General features: G+C 39.9%; 7 non-coding genes across 7 annotated transcripts; 4 read left to right on the forward strand and 3 right to left on the reverse strand.

Annotated features, from left to right (window-relative positions):
- Nucleotides 1–1,747: 1,747 nt before the first annotated feature.
- On the reverse strand, nucleotides 1,748–1,829 carry trnas-aga (transfer RNA serine (anticodon AGA)). Its single transcript has one exon. It is a non-coding gene; the product is annotated as a tRNA-Ser (tRNA).
- A 2,557-nt stretch (nucleotides 1,830–4,386) lies between these two features.
- Nucleotides 4,387–4,469, forward strand: trnal-cag (transfer RNA leucine (anticodon CAG)). The gene has a single exon. It is a non-coding gene; the product is annotated as a tRNA-Leu (tRNA).
- Nucleotides 4,470–5,946: 1,477 nt separating this feature from the next.
- Nucleotides 5,947–6,029, forward strand: trnal-cag (transfer RNA leucine (anticodon CAG)). Its single transcript has one exon. It is a non-coding gene; the product is annotated as a tRNA-Leu (tRNA).
- Nucleotides 6,030–6,891: 862 nt separating this feature from the next.
- Nucleotides 6,892–6,979, forward strand: trnay-gua (transfer RNA tyrosine (anticodon GUA)). Its single transcript is given in 2 exon segments — nucleotides 6,892–6,928; nucleotides 6,944–6,979. It is a non-coding gene; the product is annotated as a tRNA-Tyr (tRNA).
- A 752-nt stretch (nucleotides 6,980–7,731) lies between these two features.
- Nucleotides 7,732–7,819, forward strand: trnay-gua (transfer RNA tyrosine (anticodon GUA)). Its single transcript is given in 2 exon segments — nucleotides 7,732–7,768; nucleotides 7,784–7,819. It is a non-coding gene; the product is annotated as a tRNA-Tyr (tRNA).
- A 2,267-nt stretch (nucleotides 7,820–10,086) lies between these two features.
- Nucleotides 10,087–10,169, reverse strand: trnal-cag (transfer RNA leucine (anticodon CAG)). The gene has a single exon. It is a non-coding gene; the product is annotated as a tRNA-Leu (tRNA).
- Nucleotides 10,170–12,405: 2,236 nt separating this feature from the next.
- On the reverse strand, nucleotides 12,406–12,478 carry trnav-cac (transfer RNA valine (anticodon CAC)). Its single transcript has one exon. It is a non-coding gene; the product is annotated as a tRNA-Val (tRNA).
- Between the last annotated feature and the right edge of the window lie 2,280 nt (nucleotides 12,479–14,758).

The raw sequence follows: 14,758 nt of genomic DNA on the forward strand, positions 1-14,758 counted from the left end.
TAAAGCTTATATAGTTAGCTTAAAGAAAAAAGCAGAAAGCTGCTACCAGCCAGGCTAAAGATAATACAACTAGCCCAAAGAAACAAGAGGCATGCAGGTCTGGTCAGTTTATCAAACTGACAAGCTGGCCTCGCTAGTCGACCACAACCTATTATGTATTCATTTATAAGCGGGGTTAGTTTGCTAACGCTAGCTTGCTAATCCACCAACACTAGTGGTGAGCGGGTCTGAAGCTATCCATGTCCGTCTGCAGCTGCAGGACCTGGAGCTCACCGCCAGTGTTTCAGTTTGACTGTTAAAAAGTGTTGAGATAATTAAAAAGTATTTGTTTGGAAGCAGGCTGGCTGCTAGTTAGCTAATGCTAGCTTCGATGCTACATAAATAAGCCGGACAGAGTTGTCCCTCACAGAAAAAAACACAGGTAAAATTAAAAAACCACTGCATAAACTTTGCTACCGTGTGTTTATTTAAATATAGGTACACCTACATGTAGGGTGACGAGATTGCAATATAAGCCTGTATATTAATATTAGGACTATCCATATGTCAAGGGTGTATATTTTCATTAGGCGGTGCAGTACAGCCCGATCCAGCAGGGGAGAGTTCTAGCCCGACCAGGCTCCTCTCTTTACATAGTAAGCCTCGCTGGGTGTCCAAACTAAAATGATAAGAGGCAACTTGGTTGACTCCTTACTGATGTTTATAGCTGTACTCACAATGCCCTTTTTTTTAAAAACACCAGCCAATCACAAGTCTTACATGTGAATAATCAATGTGTGAGTAATAAGGGAGCTCAAATAAAAGATAGTTGCAAGGTCTACCAAATGTTTAACTTTACTACCCGTAAGCTGTTGGAACCTTGGTTGCCACAGGGTCCCAAATCTCCCCTCAAAATGTCAATCACAGACACTGAAGCGTGCTGGGCCCATAACCCAGAGGTTGAGGGATTGAAACCATCCTCTTCTAATTCCTGTGCTTTGTATCAGTATCAAGTCTATTTCCAGTCTGTTGATGTTTAACAAAGCATCTGATGTTGCAAGTGTCTGAAGTGAAATGTCTCTCCACCTGCTGAAGAGTAAACTTAATGGCATGTTGAGATTATTTCATCCATAAAAAAAGAAACTACAGTGCTCATACCTTTTATTCCCGCTGTAACACCCATAAAAACTGGAGTGTAATACAGTAAATATACTACACTACAGGTAATAAATACTGTAAATAGAAACTGTAAAACATGTACGTTTAAAGTGCTTTCTACCAGTCAGATTATCACAGGAGGTAATATCTTCTGCAGCTCTTTTAAAGACTCTACCATAATACCTGCTGGAGATGCCAGGTCCTCATACATGTAAAGCATGAGCTCTACCACTGAGCTACATCCCCTGAAGATTTTGAAATTCTTTTGACTTTTTTCTGAGATAGACTTAGACTTATCTTTATTAATCCTTTTGGGATGACTCCCGCAAGGAAATTGAAATATGCGGTGGCTTGAAATCAAACCTGGGCAAAATGCTTGCACTGCTACGATATAAATCATAGTTGAAAAGTAACACACCCGTTGCCTTTCTGCTGGACAATACAACGTTCACTGCAAATCTTGTAACACAGATTGATAAGAAATACATTGGTGGAGACTGGTTGCTTCCAGTACCTATGAAATAAGACAATATTGTTTATGAAGGCACATCTGCGATTTGGTATACTCTGATGTGTCATTGGTTTGGTACCACTCTTAAAAAACAGCGCTCGTTGTCGGCAGGATTCGAACCTGCGCGGGGAGACCCCAATGGATTTCTAGTCCATCGCCTTAACCACTCGGCCACAACAACATGATGAGCCCTGCTAGGACTGTTTGCAGAAATGTTCATGTAGCACCTCAACACACCATATAATGCCTAAGCTGCACTTGCAAAATAGCAGGGTGTTCATATACTTATTTTCGTCACTGTAAGATTCCTATACATTGTGTATGGTAGCCTTTACAATGTTATTTATTTATTTTATTACCACACACACAGCCTTAGCAGAGCTAACCCCCCCCCCCCATCTTTATCCTGATGCTTGATTGTAATAAAGCATCAACAGAGAGAAGTTGTCTCCGTTGGTGTTTTAACAGACACACCTGGGCCAAATTGAAAACCAGATTCAGCTTTAAATCTTTTTAAATCCTAATCTAGTCCTCATTAAGTTTCAAATAATTTCACAGGAGTTAGTTATTATTTTTGATCATCAATACCAAATTGAATCTAATTGGATGGGAACATACACAGACTTCTCACAAAATCCCACTTGAATTCATGTCTTGCTACTCGGTCAGAATCTTATTAACCTGGAGTCCCAGTCTCTGTCACAAGAAATAAGCTATATGTTTATATATGTTTTAGACCTATTGGCAGACAGACATTTAAAATGTAGGCAATGGCAAATAAAGAATAAAGAATAAAGAGCCTTTTGCTGTCTGCGCTCAGCTTCAAACAACAATGTTAAAAACAACAGACAAAGCCAGAAATCTTGGTGTAGTCATGGACTCAGACCTGAACTTTACCAGCCACATTAAGACAATAACAAAGTCAGCCTACTATCACCTTAAGAATATATCAAGGGTTAAAGGACTTATGTGTCAACAGGATTTGGAAAAACTTGTCCATGCCTTTATCTTCAGTAGACTTGACTACTGTAACGGGGTCTTTACAGGTCTCCCTAAAAAATCAATCAGACAGCTACAGCTGATTCAGAACGCTGCTGCTCAGGTCCTCACTAAGACCAAGAGACTGGATCACATCACTCCAGTTCTGAAGTCTTTACACTGGCTTCCTGTGTCTCAAAGAATTGATTTCAAAGTACTCTTGCTAGTTTATAAATCACTTAACGGTTTAGGACCAAAATATATTTCTGATCTGCTACTACACTATGACCCCCCCAGACCTCTCAGGTCATCTGGGACAGGTCTACTTTCTGTCCCCAGAGTCAGAACTAAACAGGGTAAAGCAGCTTTCAGTTTCTATGCTCCTCATATCTGGAATAAACTCCCAGAAACCTGTAGATCCGCTGCTACTCTCAGTTCTTTTAAATCAAGGCTGAAGACCTTCCTTTTTGATGCTGCCTTTCTTTAAATGACTGCTCATTTCTTTAAATTTCTTATGCTGCACTGTAACTTTTATTCTTGTGTTTTATGTGTCTATTTTTTTTAACTGTCTATTCATGAGTTTTACCGGTTTTTAATGCTTATGATTTTTAACTGTTTTTACTAGTGTTTTATCTGTTTAACTGATTTTGTGTAAAGCACTTTGAATTGCCCTGTTGCTCAAATGTGCTATACAAATAAAGCTGCCTTGCCTTTTCTCAATGTCCACTGAAGTTTCTCAGCGTGCTCTCTAGTAACATCAGCAAGGCTACTTTTACTTTCATACTTTAAGTAAATTTCCAAGCCTGTACTTTGTTACTTGTATTTGAGTAAAGAAGTTAAATCAGTACTTCTACTTTTACCAGAGTATTTGTTAACACAATTAAGTCTACTTCTACTTGAGTACGGGAAGTCAGTACTTTGAACACGTAACTTCATCCGTCTTTGCTGTTGCATTGCGTTAACAAATAACTACGTTTGTGTAAAGTAATCGACAGGCTTTATGCCCAGGTTGAGTAGGGAGGGAAATGTAATGCATACCCCTACGTTTTTTCTTCTTCTAATATTTATCATGAAACGAGGAAGCGGTATAGAGCCCTAGTAAACAAAAAGTGAGAAAAACAGCAGTGAGAGAAACAAATCAAGGGACTGGAGAGCAGGAAGAGGGAGAGCCAGAGGAGTTCTGGGAGTTTGGAGAGAGGGCGTGTGATGAAAGTGAGGGCTCTGACACAGAGAGGGATATTCCAGAGGGTGAGGAAGATGAAGAAGAGGGTGAGGAGAATGAAGAAGAGAGTGAGGAGAAGAAAACATAAATGGGACAGAGAGAGGAACAGCCAGAGGGACAGCAAGTGGATCCATGTGGATCAAGTACTGCACCGTCAGGTTTGTGATGAAGAAGGTTCTTACTATTTTCAAAGCAGTGCAATTACAATTTCATTGTAGGTCTGCTGTGTGTCCTTAAAATGGGGCTTTCTGCTGTAAAATTCTTTTTTTTGTTTGAATATGGCTCTGTTTCTTTTTTTTCTTGGCCTACATTTTGAAATGCATGCAGGTACACATGCATACAGTGGTACTATAACAGATTGCCACCCTGGTGACTTTCTTCCATGTCTCCATGAACGCCCATATATTTGGGCTGACAGTTGAGAAACCTTCCCTTGTTAACTATGACATGGATGACTGAGAACCTACTGTATCGTGACATGTTTAATTTACTATATTATAATTTTTGAGACAGGTCCTACAAAGTATTTGTTGGGTCAGTCAGGATGGCCGAGCGGTCCAAGGCGCTGCGTTCAGGTCGCAGTCTCCACTGGAGGCGTGGGTTCAAATCCCACTTCTGACATCTACTGTTTTTCTGAGACATGATATTGGGAATAAAGCAGTTCTATGTATTTAAGAGGACATGAATGTGCGCAAGAAACTCAATGGCCACTACAGGGTTTTGTGGGCATCTTTATTGTCAACAGATGTAAAGTTACCATGTGTTTGTACACAGTAGACATATCTACTGCTGTCTTCACTGTCTGTGGCAAGTCCTTTAAAACCTGTTCTTGACTTGCTTTTTCCCACATCCTCTGAACGCTTAGCTAACTAAATGACTTAAGTTGGCCAATAATTGTTGTGATTGTTGTGTGCCTTTAATACCACACATGTGGATATTATGAAAGAAACTGCCTAGCAAACCCTTGCAACACTTTTAAAGGTTCAATGGTGTAATGGGTAGCACTCTGCACTGTGAATCCAGCGGTCTAAGTTCAAGTCTCAGTGGAACCTGTTTCTAAGTCACAGTATAGGTGAAAAAGATCAAACTTTCAACTTTTCACATCTAGTTTAAAGTAAGCTAACAGGGTTATTCTCCTTGGTCATTTAGACTGTAAACAGTACGTTGGTGGGGTCATGTTGAGGAGTCACCTGGTTGTTAATGTAATTGGAAGGAGCTCCAAATTTGACAGTATTGACTGGAAGTGATAGGCTTTGAGAAACATGGGGGATACACACTTTGCATTCAGTCTCGTAATCACCATAAAAATTAGGTATCACTGAAATTTGAACTTGTGTTGCTGCAGTCAGAGTATACAGTGTTCATCCTGAATGTGCCAGTATAGTGCATCAGAATTGCTTGTTGATGGTCTATTAGCTTTGGAACCCCCCTTTCCCCACAGCTTTCAATTGTCAGATATGGGTGGGGGAGTGGGCACTGTGTCCAACCCTTTCTGTGTAAAAACAACAACTAAAGAAGTCTCTTGTATAAGGGACAAAAAATCTGCAGAGAACATTTTACCAAGTCCAGTTGCCCTTGGCCTAGTTGTGAACTTTTGGGGTAATAGCATAGATCAAGAACCAAAAGGGACACATCTGGACTCAATGTGGGCATTGTACGGCAATATTTGACACATTTAGACCATAAAGACAGTTATCAGTTTATTTCCCATCTGGAAGGTATATCTGTGGACTCAGTTGGACATTTTGAAGATAATTGCACAATGTTGACCCAATTGTCAGTCTATTTCCCATCTGGCAGGGACATTTCTGGATTCAGGTGGACATTGTTGACAGAAACATTGGTAGATCTTGATTCCCACCATAGGATTTGGCCTGTATTGCACATTGTCTTCACATCCCGTGCAATGTATTGCCATTGTCAAACACATTGCCACCCTGGTGACTTTCTTCCATGTCTCCATGAACGCCCAAATATTTGGGCTGACAGTTGAGAAACCTTCCCTTGTTAACTATGACATGGATGACTGAGAAACTATATCTATAAACTATAAACTATATCATAACTATATACTAAATACTGGAAATTTGTTGAATCAGTCAGGATGGCCGAGCGGTCTAAGGCGCTGCGTTCAGGTCGCAGTCTCCTCTGGAGGCGTGGGTTCAAATCCCACTTCTGACAACAATTGTTTTCATTTGGAACTAATGTCCGAGAGTTGATATTGGGAATAAAGAACTTAGCAGTTCTTTGTATTTAAGAGGACATGAATGTGCACGAGAAACGCGATTGCAAGTACAGCGTTTTGTGAGCGTCTTTAAACCGATGGATATGATTAAAACCTGTATACAGCCCAACCACTTGCCAATCACATCACTGGAAAGACAGCATGACTTGAGGGTAGTGGATGTCGATTTGTCAAAATAAACTGCCAGAACATGATTTTTCCTCAAGAACATTACTTTTCACGGTGCTGTCTGGCTGCATCACCCTTTTAGAGTGTCTACCATTGTGTCAACAGCAAAGGAGATTAGCAGAGGATGGTTTCGATCAATCGACCTCTGGGTTATGGGTCCAGCACGCTTCCGCTGCGCCACTCTGCTGAAAATCACCCAAGATGGTACTTGAACCCATGATCCCTGGATTAGGAGACCAGTGCCTTATCCATTAGGCCACTGCAGCTTTACAATAAGCAAATACACCAGTTCAGGAGAAATACATGTACAGTTCTGGAGATGTGATGAAACAGTAACCTTGACCTTTGACTTCCAAAATCGAAATAAGTTCATCCGCGACTCCTAGTGGTTATGTATACCAAAAAAAAAGTGATTCCCTCTAGAGGTTCAGAGATTTTGCATTCACAAGAATCGGATGGACAGACATGAAGACGCAGTCACCTTGACATTGAACCTTTGACCCCCAAAATCTCATCATTGATTTACAAGTTATTGTGAATGTTTTTGCAAAATTTGAAGAAATTCCCTCCAGGGGGGTCCTGTGTCATCACATTCACAAGAATAGGAAGTGCTTTAATACATGTGGTTGCCCTTCGATAGCTCAGTTGGTAGAGCGGAGGACTGTAGTGGCATAAAGTGGAAATCCTTAGGTCGCTGGTTCAAATCCGGCTCGAAGGAACCCTCTTTTCAAGAGTTTCCCTTCACGGATAAATAAAGTATTTCTGATTCTGATGTAGAGATGGACAGACGACCCACAAGCATAATAACTTCTTGCCGAGACATAACAAGAAAAAAAAAAGAAGATGTTGGGTTGACAGAGTTAAGCCCTGACAGAATAGAGAACTTAAGACATAAGTTGTGAAATAGTGCCAAGTGTGACCAGAAGAATTGGAAAAAAAAATACCTTCTCTTTTCTCCTGTTTTGTACACAACCCAAAGTTTTACAAAACAAAAGATAACTTTCACCGAATCCCTCAGTTAAATCACAGTCAATATTTGTCTCACAAACCGTCTCAATGTCCAATTTAAATAATTTATCCAACAGAATTGAAACTTTAACTTACCCCCGCTGTTTGAAATTGCTTCCTTGTCTTTGGATTTCAGAGTGGAATCAGGGGAGCTTTCTGACCCTCTCTCTCTCAAAGATGTTTGGCGAAGTTTAGAGGCAGGTGATCATCAGATCCCTGGATGCATGCCCTCATCAGTCACCGGTGGAGTCCCTTTCTGATTCCTCCTTGAAATCCTGTTTGTGACGCCAAACTGTAGTAGAAGTTTCTTGTTACAGCAAGGGAGGAATTTGGCTGGAATTAAGACTCTGTATATAGAATAAAGACTGAAGGCTGCAAACTGAATCAAAGTTTAGTCTCCGGTGAAAGTTTAATTGTTTTCTGTAGAGAAAAATCAAGAAATGCTTAGGCATTCATTATCTCCCTTCGATAGCTCAGTTGGTAGAGCGGAGGACTGTAGAGGCATAAAATTGAAATCCTTAGGTCGCTGGTTCAAATCCGGCTTGAAGGAGCATTTTTTTCCAGATTTTATGTTTGCGGATCAATAAAGAATTTCTGATTCGGATGAAGAGATGGACGGATGACCCAAAAGCATATTGCTTCTTGCCAAGACATAACAAGAATAAAAAAAGAGGTGGGGAAGATAGAGTTAAGCCCTGACAGAATAGAGAACTACAGACAAAAGATGTGAAATAGTGCAACCAGAGAGAGTAAGTGTGACCAGAAGAATTGGAAAAAAACTAGAACTATAAAAGACAAACCATTCTTCAAGAAATCTTTATTGTGTTGACATGGGCCCTCATTTATGAAATGTGCTAAAACAGGTGTAGGACGGGCGTACGCCGATTCCCACCCAAAGTTCGGCATTTATCAATTTGAACGTGAGCGTAGGCTGCAAAAATTCTCACGTCTGGTCTGACCTTGTGTACTTAAGTTTACGCAGACACCCTCATCACATTTAAGAGTAAACATAACACAATATAAAACTAGAGGAAGGCGGTGCAGTACAGCTCAATCCAGCAGGGGAGAGTTGTAGCCCAACCAGGCTCCTCTCTTTACTCTGTCTTTCTTAATTACACTGTGATAGTTTTAGACTGCCGGGGGACTTCCTTTGACACACTGAGCTCCTCTCTCCTTTATCTTTCCATTTGTGTGCATCCATGTCCCAGAATTGCTTCAGTCTGTGTTACCACGTTTGCAGTGAACGTTGTATTGTCCAGCAGAAAGGCAACAGATGTGTTACTTTTCGACTATGATTTATACCGTAGCATTGCAATCATTTTTCCTAGGTTTGATTTCCAGCCACCACAGTTGCATTTACAGGTTTTGAAGCCATATACAACATTAACATGACATGTTTTACCCAGGTTTCTTCTTTTATTCCGTGATATTTCAATTTCCTTGCGGGAGTCATCCCAAAAGGATTAATAAAGATAAGTCTAAGTCTATCTCAGAAAAAAGTCAAAAAATCTGAAAATCTTCAGGAGATTTAGCTCAGTGGTAGAACTCATGCTTTACATGTATGAGGACATGACATCTCCAGCAGGTATTATGGTAGAGTCTTTAAAAGAGCTGCAACAGATATTACCTCCTATGGTAATCTGACTAGTAGCATTATAGAACGTAGTGGTACTAGATAGCAATTAGCAGAGGATGGTTTCGATCCATCGCCCTCTGGGTTATGGGCCCAGCACACTTCCGCTGCACCAAAGCTGGGGAACAATAGTCTGTAAGGGGGGGCGGAAGAAGAGGAAAAAGGGGAAGAGGGAGGGAAGAAGGAAAAAGAGGAAAAGGAAGAGGAAAATGGAGGAAAAAAGAAGAAATGAGAGAAAAGATGAGAAAGATGCTAAATTACACACATAGTGTAAGAGTTTTATAGTTTCTATTAAGTCAGATTTTAATTTTATTGCTGAAATTGGAATGTTTCTGGGAAATAAGGGAAGTTTAACGTAGATTCAAAGGTCACAGGTTCGATCCCCACCTAGTGCCAGATCTTAGGTTCGATCCCCACCTAGCACCAGATCTTAGGTTCGATCCCCACCTTGTGCCAGATCTTAGGTTCGATCCCCAGTGCCAGAAGATCCAATTACACTGTCCACAACTTTAATGTTCTACTAAACAAAGTTTTGGAGGAATAAGATATTAGTAAGGTTGGGAAACAATTTAAACAAATAATTTATAACATTTAGATTGACTTTTGAACAATATATCTGTTTTTAGTACTGCATACATTTAGTAATCATGCTATATTTGGTCAATATTAAAAGTTAGTCTTTATAATAAGTATTGTTTAGTAATAAATAATTTTCTTTTTCTTTAAACAATGTATGACAGGTAAAACCAAGCATTTTTCGTTCTCTTTTCTCTAAAAGCTAGTATGTCTTACAGTAATCATTGCAGGGAAGTAGGGTGGATAAAGGCAAGTCATATGCTCAGCAGTGTGGACACTATAATTTGGAATAATATTGAAATGAAGCCAATTAATGTAATACATGCCAACTTTATTACATTATTGATCTCAACAAAACAATTTGTCTTTAGGTAACGAATAATATTGTTTAGCACAATAAATGACTGACTATACAAAGGTTTTTACGCCAGGGAGGAAAATAAGAGAATCAACAAACTAATTATGTACAAAGATTAAAACACACATAACATATAAATCACAATACATCATAGTATTGTATGCATAGTAAAATCTAACAATTTACATTATACATTTACATTTTTGATTTTTTAATCTGATCTGAGACATTAGTTCCAAATGAAAATTGTTGTCAGAAGTGGGATTTGAACCCACGCCTCCAGTGGAGACTGCGACCTGAACGCAGCGCCTTGGACCGCTCGGCCATCCTGACTGATCCAACAAAGATTCAGTAAGACCTGTATAAAAAATTATGATATACTAAATTAAACATGTCACTCTATTGTAGGTTCTCGGTCATCCATGTCATAGTTAACAAGGGAAGGTTTCTCAACTGTCAGCCCAAATATATGGGCGTTCATGAGGACATGGAAGAAAGTCCCCAGGGTGGCAATGTGTTTGACAATGGCAATACATTGCACGGGATGTGAAGACAATGTGTAACACAGGCCAAATCCTATGGTGGGAATCAAGATCCACCAATGTTTCTGTCCACAATGTCCACCTGAATCCAGAAATGTCCCTGCCAGATGGGAAATAGACTGACAATTGGGTCAATATTGTGCAATTATCTTCAAATAACTGTCTTCATGGTCTAAATGTGTCAAATATTGTCGTACAATGCCCACATTGAGTCCAGATGTGTTGGTTCCTGATCCATGCTATTACCCCAAAAGATCAGAACTATGCCAAGGGCACCTGGATTTGGTAAAAGGTTCTCCGCAGAGGTTTTGTCTTTAATCCAAGAGACTTCTTTAGTGTTTTTTTTTTACACAGAAAGGGTTGGACACAGTGCCCACTCCCCCACCCATATCTGACAATTGAAAGCTGTGGGGAAAGGGGGGTTCCAAAGCTAAAAGACCATCAACAAGCAGTTCTGATGCACTATCCTGGCCCATTCAGGATGAACACTGTATACTCTGACTGCAGCAACACAAGTTCAAATTTCAGTGATCCCTAATTTTTATGGTGATTACGAGACTGAATGCAAAGTGTGTATCCCCCATGTAACTCAAAGCCTATCACTTCCAGTCAATACTGTCAAATTTGGAGCTCCTTCAATTACATTAACAAGCAGGTGACTCCTCAACATGCCCCCACTAACGTACTGTTTACAGTCTAAATGACCAAGGACATTAAACCTGTTAGCTTACTTTAAACTAGATGTGGAAAGTTGAAAGGTTGATCTTTTTCACCGGTGCTGTGGCTTAAAAACTAGGTTCCACTGATACTTGAACTCAGATTGCTGGAATCAGAGTCCAGAGTGCCAACCATTACACCACGGAACCTTTACACTTCCTAGAAAGGTTTTCTATGCAGTTTATTTCATAATATCCACATGTGTGACATTAAAGGCACACAAAAATAACAACAAAGATGAAAAAGCAACAATCACTGGCCAACTTAAGTCTATTTCCAGTCTGTTGATGTCTAACAAAGGGTCTGTTGCTGCAAGTGTCTGACGTGAAATGTCTCCACCTGCTGTAGAGTAAACCTAATGACATGTTAAGTTTATTTCGTCCATAAAAATGGAAACTACAGTGCTCATACCCGCCGTAACACCCATAAAAACCAGAGTATAATACAACAAATATACTACAGTGCAAGTACATAAATACGGTAAAATAGAAACTGTAAAAAATGTACTTTTAAAGTGCTTGTTTTGCTGTCTGATAGTCTGAGGTATAAAAGAGAGAGCTGACTGCTTAGTTTGTGTCACAGGAGGTCTTAGTCTACCACTACGTTCTATAACCCTACCAGTCAGATTACCACAGGAGGTAATATCTGTTGCAGCTCTTTTAAAGACTCTACCATATTACCTGCTGGAGATGCCAGGTCCTCATACATGTAAAGCATGAGCTCTACCACTGAGCTACATCCCCTGAAGATTTTCAGATTTGTATTACTTTTTTCGAGATAGACATAGACTTATCTTTATTAATCCTTTTGGGATGACTCCCGCAAGGAAATTGAAATATCACTGAATAAAAGAAGAAACCTGGGTAAAACATGTAATATTATTGTTGTATATAGCTTCAAAACCTGTAAATGCAACTGTGGTGGCTGGAAATCAAACCTGGGAAAAATGATTGCACTGCTACAATATAAATCATAGTCAAAAAGTAACACACCTGTTGCTGTTCTGCTGGACAATACAACGTTCACTGCAAATCTTGTAACTCAGACTGAAAATAAATGCTAAGAAATACATTCATGGAGACGTGTGGCTTCCTGTACCTATGAGATAACACAACATTGTTAATGAAGGCACATCTGCGTTTTTTTATACTGTGATGAGTCATTGGTTTGCTAGCACCCTTAAAGATTGCCTTTCGTTGTCTCAATCTCAGAAATAACCACAGAATCACAACTTCCATTCATGTGCATGTGCCAGTATTCAACCACCTGAAAGTCACTGTATTTCCAGCATCAGTTGTTTTTAAAACTCCTGCCCCGTGTGAGGGTTGAACTCACGACCTTCAGATTGTGAAACTGACGCGCTGCCTACTGCGCCAAGGAGGCTACGAAAGTACTCTCGATGGTTGGGAAAATTTCGTAAAAACTAACAATTTGGTCTTCAATCTTAACAAAAACAATGTATGTGGAGACTTATGCACTCCACATACATTGCCGAACTTTGCGTAGGAATCGGCGTACGCCCGTCCTACGCCGGTTTTTTTCCAATCTTCTGGTCAACTTGGCACTATTTCACATCTTTTGTCTGCACTTCTCTATTCTGTCAGGGCTTAACTCTGTCTCCCCCGCCTCTTTTTTTGTTTCTTGTTATGTCTTGGCAAGAAGTATTATGCTTTTGGGTCGTCTGTCCATCCGTCAGGCCAAAGAAACAGATACCAGCATGTAACTTTGCAAATCAGTGGCTCACCCTGGCCGCCATCAAAGATGCCATTTGGACCTCCAGAAACTTTCTGGTAAGAAAGCACATGCAGATCCCATTCCCTCAAAACCTGAATCACAGATTTTCCAGCACCTGGACTTGATCAGACTGGGAATATGCCAAAGAGATGTTCACAAGTTCAGCCGAGGTAAATACTCGGCCCACATTCACACAGACCTAAAACTCCTCACTTAATGCTGGTTACAATTTTCTAAAATAAACAATGTCAGAGAAAAATTGCAAAGAGTGAAGGGTGTTGATAACATTTTTTAACAAGGTATTGGCTCATTATTGCTTCAGTAGACTGCTTCAAGATTCTTCGAGGTAAGCAGGAAGCTCACATAAATGATAGTTGCAAGGTCTACCAAATGTTTAACTTTGCAACCCAAAAGCTGTTGGAACCTTGGTTGCCACTGTCCCTCAAAATGTAAATCCCAGAATTTTCCTTCCCCTGAGTGTAGACAGCAGAGCAAAGTGGCGCAGCGGAAGCGTGCTTGGGTCGTAACCCAGAGGTTGATGGATCAAAACCATCGTCTGCTGATGCAGGTCCCTTGATGTAATACACGCAAATACTTAAGACCCTGACAGATTGTAGCTGAATTTCCTTGATGGAAAATTGCTAGAACTCTGTGTTTCATGGCTTGTTGGTCTGTGGGTATGATTCTTGCGTTGGGTCCAGTAGGTCGCTGATGAGACCACTTTGCATGAATTAAATAATCTGGTTTATTTATTGAGTGTGATGGAAAAGAGTGTCATCGGCGTGGCAAATTCATCACGATTTTACTATCACTTTTTACTGACAAAATCAAGTCTGTGTTTTGGTAAAAATATTTTGTATCAAATGAGATCAGAGAATGTCAGCTGAATTGATGTCTTTAATTTGCTGTCTGGTGATGTCTTCTGCCATTTTTATGGTTCTGTCTTTGACAGTCTTTGCAGAGAGGGACATATCCCTGATTTTCTGCACAATTTCACTCTTGTTTTTAAAGTCCTTGAACAGTACATTCTGAAATCTTAATGAAAGATTCTTTTTCTATATTCTCCATCTGTAAACGGCTTCCCGTGCCTCACTAGTTCCTGAGCGGCAACAAAACTAGCATATGTACTTGAACTTCATCCACTTCTTGAAGTGATTTTTGCTCTGATCAGTCCTCTGTGTCAGTTCCAAAACAGCTTTTTTTCTCTAATCTCCAACCGGATATTTCTGAGCAAAGGCTGCGTGTTTATTCTGGAAATGTCTTGTGACATTTGACTTTTTGTTGTTAGCTAGTTTGTCATTACATTTTAGGCACACTGGTAAACCAGTCTCGTCAGCAGTGAAAGCAAATGAATCTGCCCACGTAGCATTGAACGTCCTGTTTTCATCACATACTTTTCTTTTCTTTGAATTCTCCATAGTTGGCCTACCTGGGGTCAAAAAGTTTTTAAAAAAAACACTCACTGGCGGTTGTCGCACATTGTGACGTGTATTAAGAGCGACAACAACAACAACAAAATAATAATATTTAAATATTTAACTATTTTAGAAGTTACAAGATCGCCATAATCTTCCTAGAATTACATTTTGAACATGAACAAACTAAAATAAAATACATTTTAATTAAATACTCATTAATTATTTTCAAAAGCTGAGGAGGAGCATCAAAGAGCCGCATGCGGTTCCTGAACCGCGGGTTGCCGACCCTTGGTCTATGGGTATGATTCTCCCTTAGGGTGCGATAGGTCCTGGATGAGACCACTTTGCATAGTGGAAGCATGGATTGAATAATCTGGTTTATTTATTGAGTGTGATGGAAAAGAGTGTCATTGCCCCCGCAAATTCATCACGATTTTACTATCACTTTTTACTGACAAAATCAAGTGTGTGTTTTGGTAAAAAAAATTGTATCAAATGTTTCCTGTTGTCA

This window comes from Etheostoma spectabile, unplaced genomic scaffold (genome assembly GCF_008692095.1).
Source record: "Etheostoma spectabile isolate EspeVRDwgs_2016 unplaced genomic scaffold, UIUC_Espe_1.0 scaffold00018484, whole genome shotgun sequence".
In the NCBI taxonomy this organism is placed as follows: domain Eukaryota; kingdom Metazoa; phylum Chordata; class Actinopteri; order Perciformes; family Percidae; genus Etheostoma; species Etheostoma spectabile.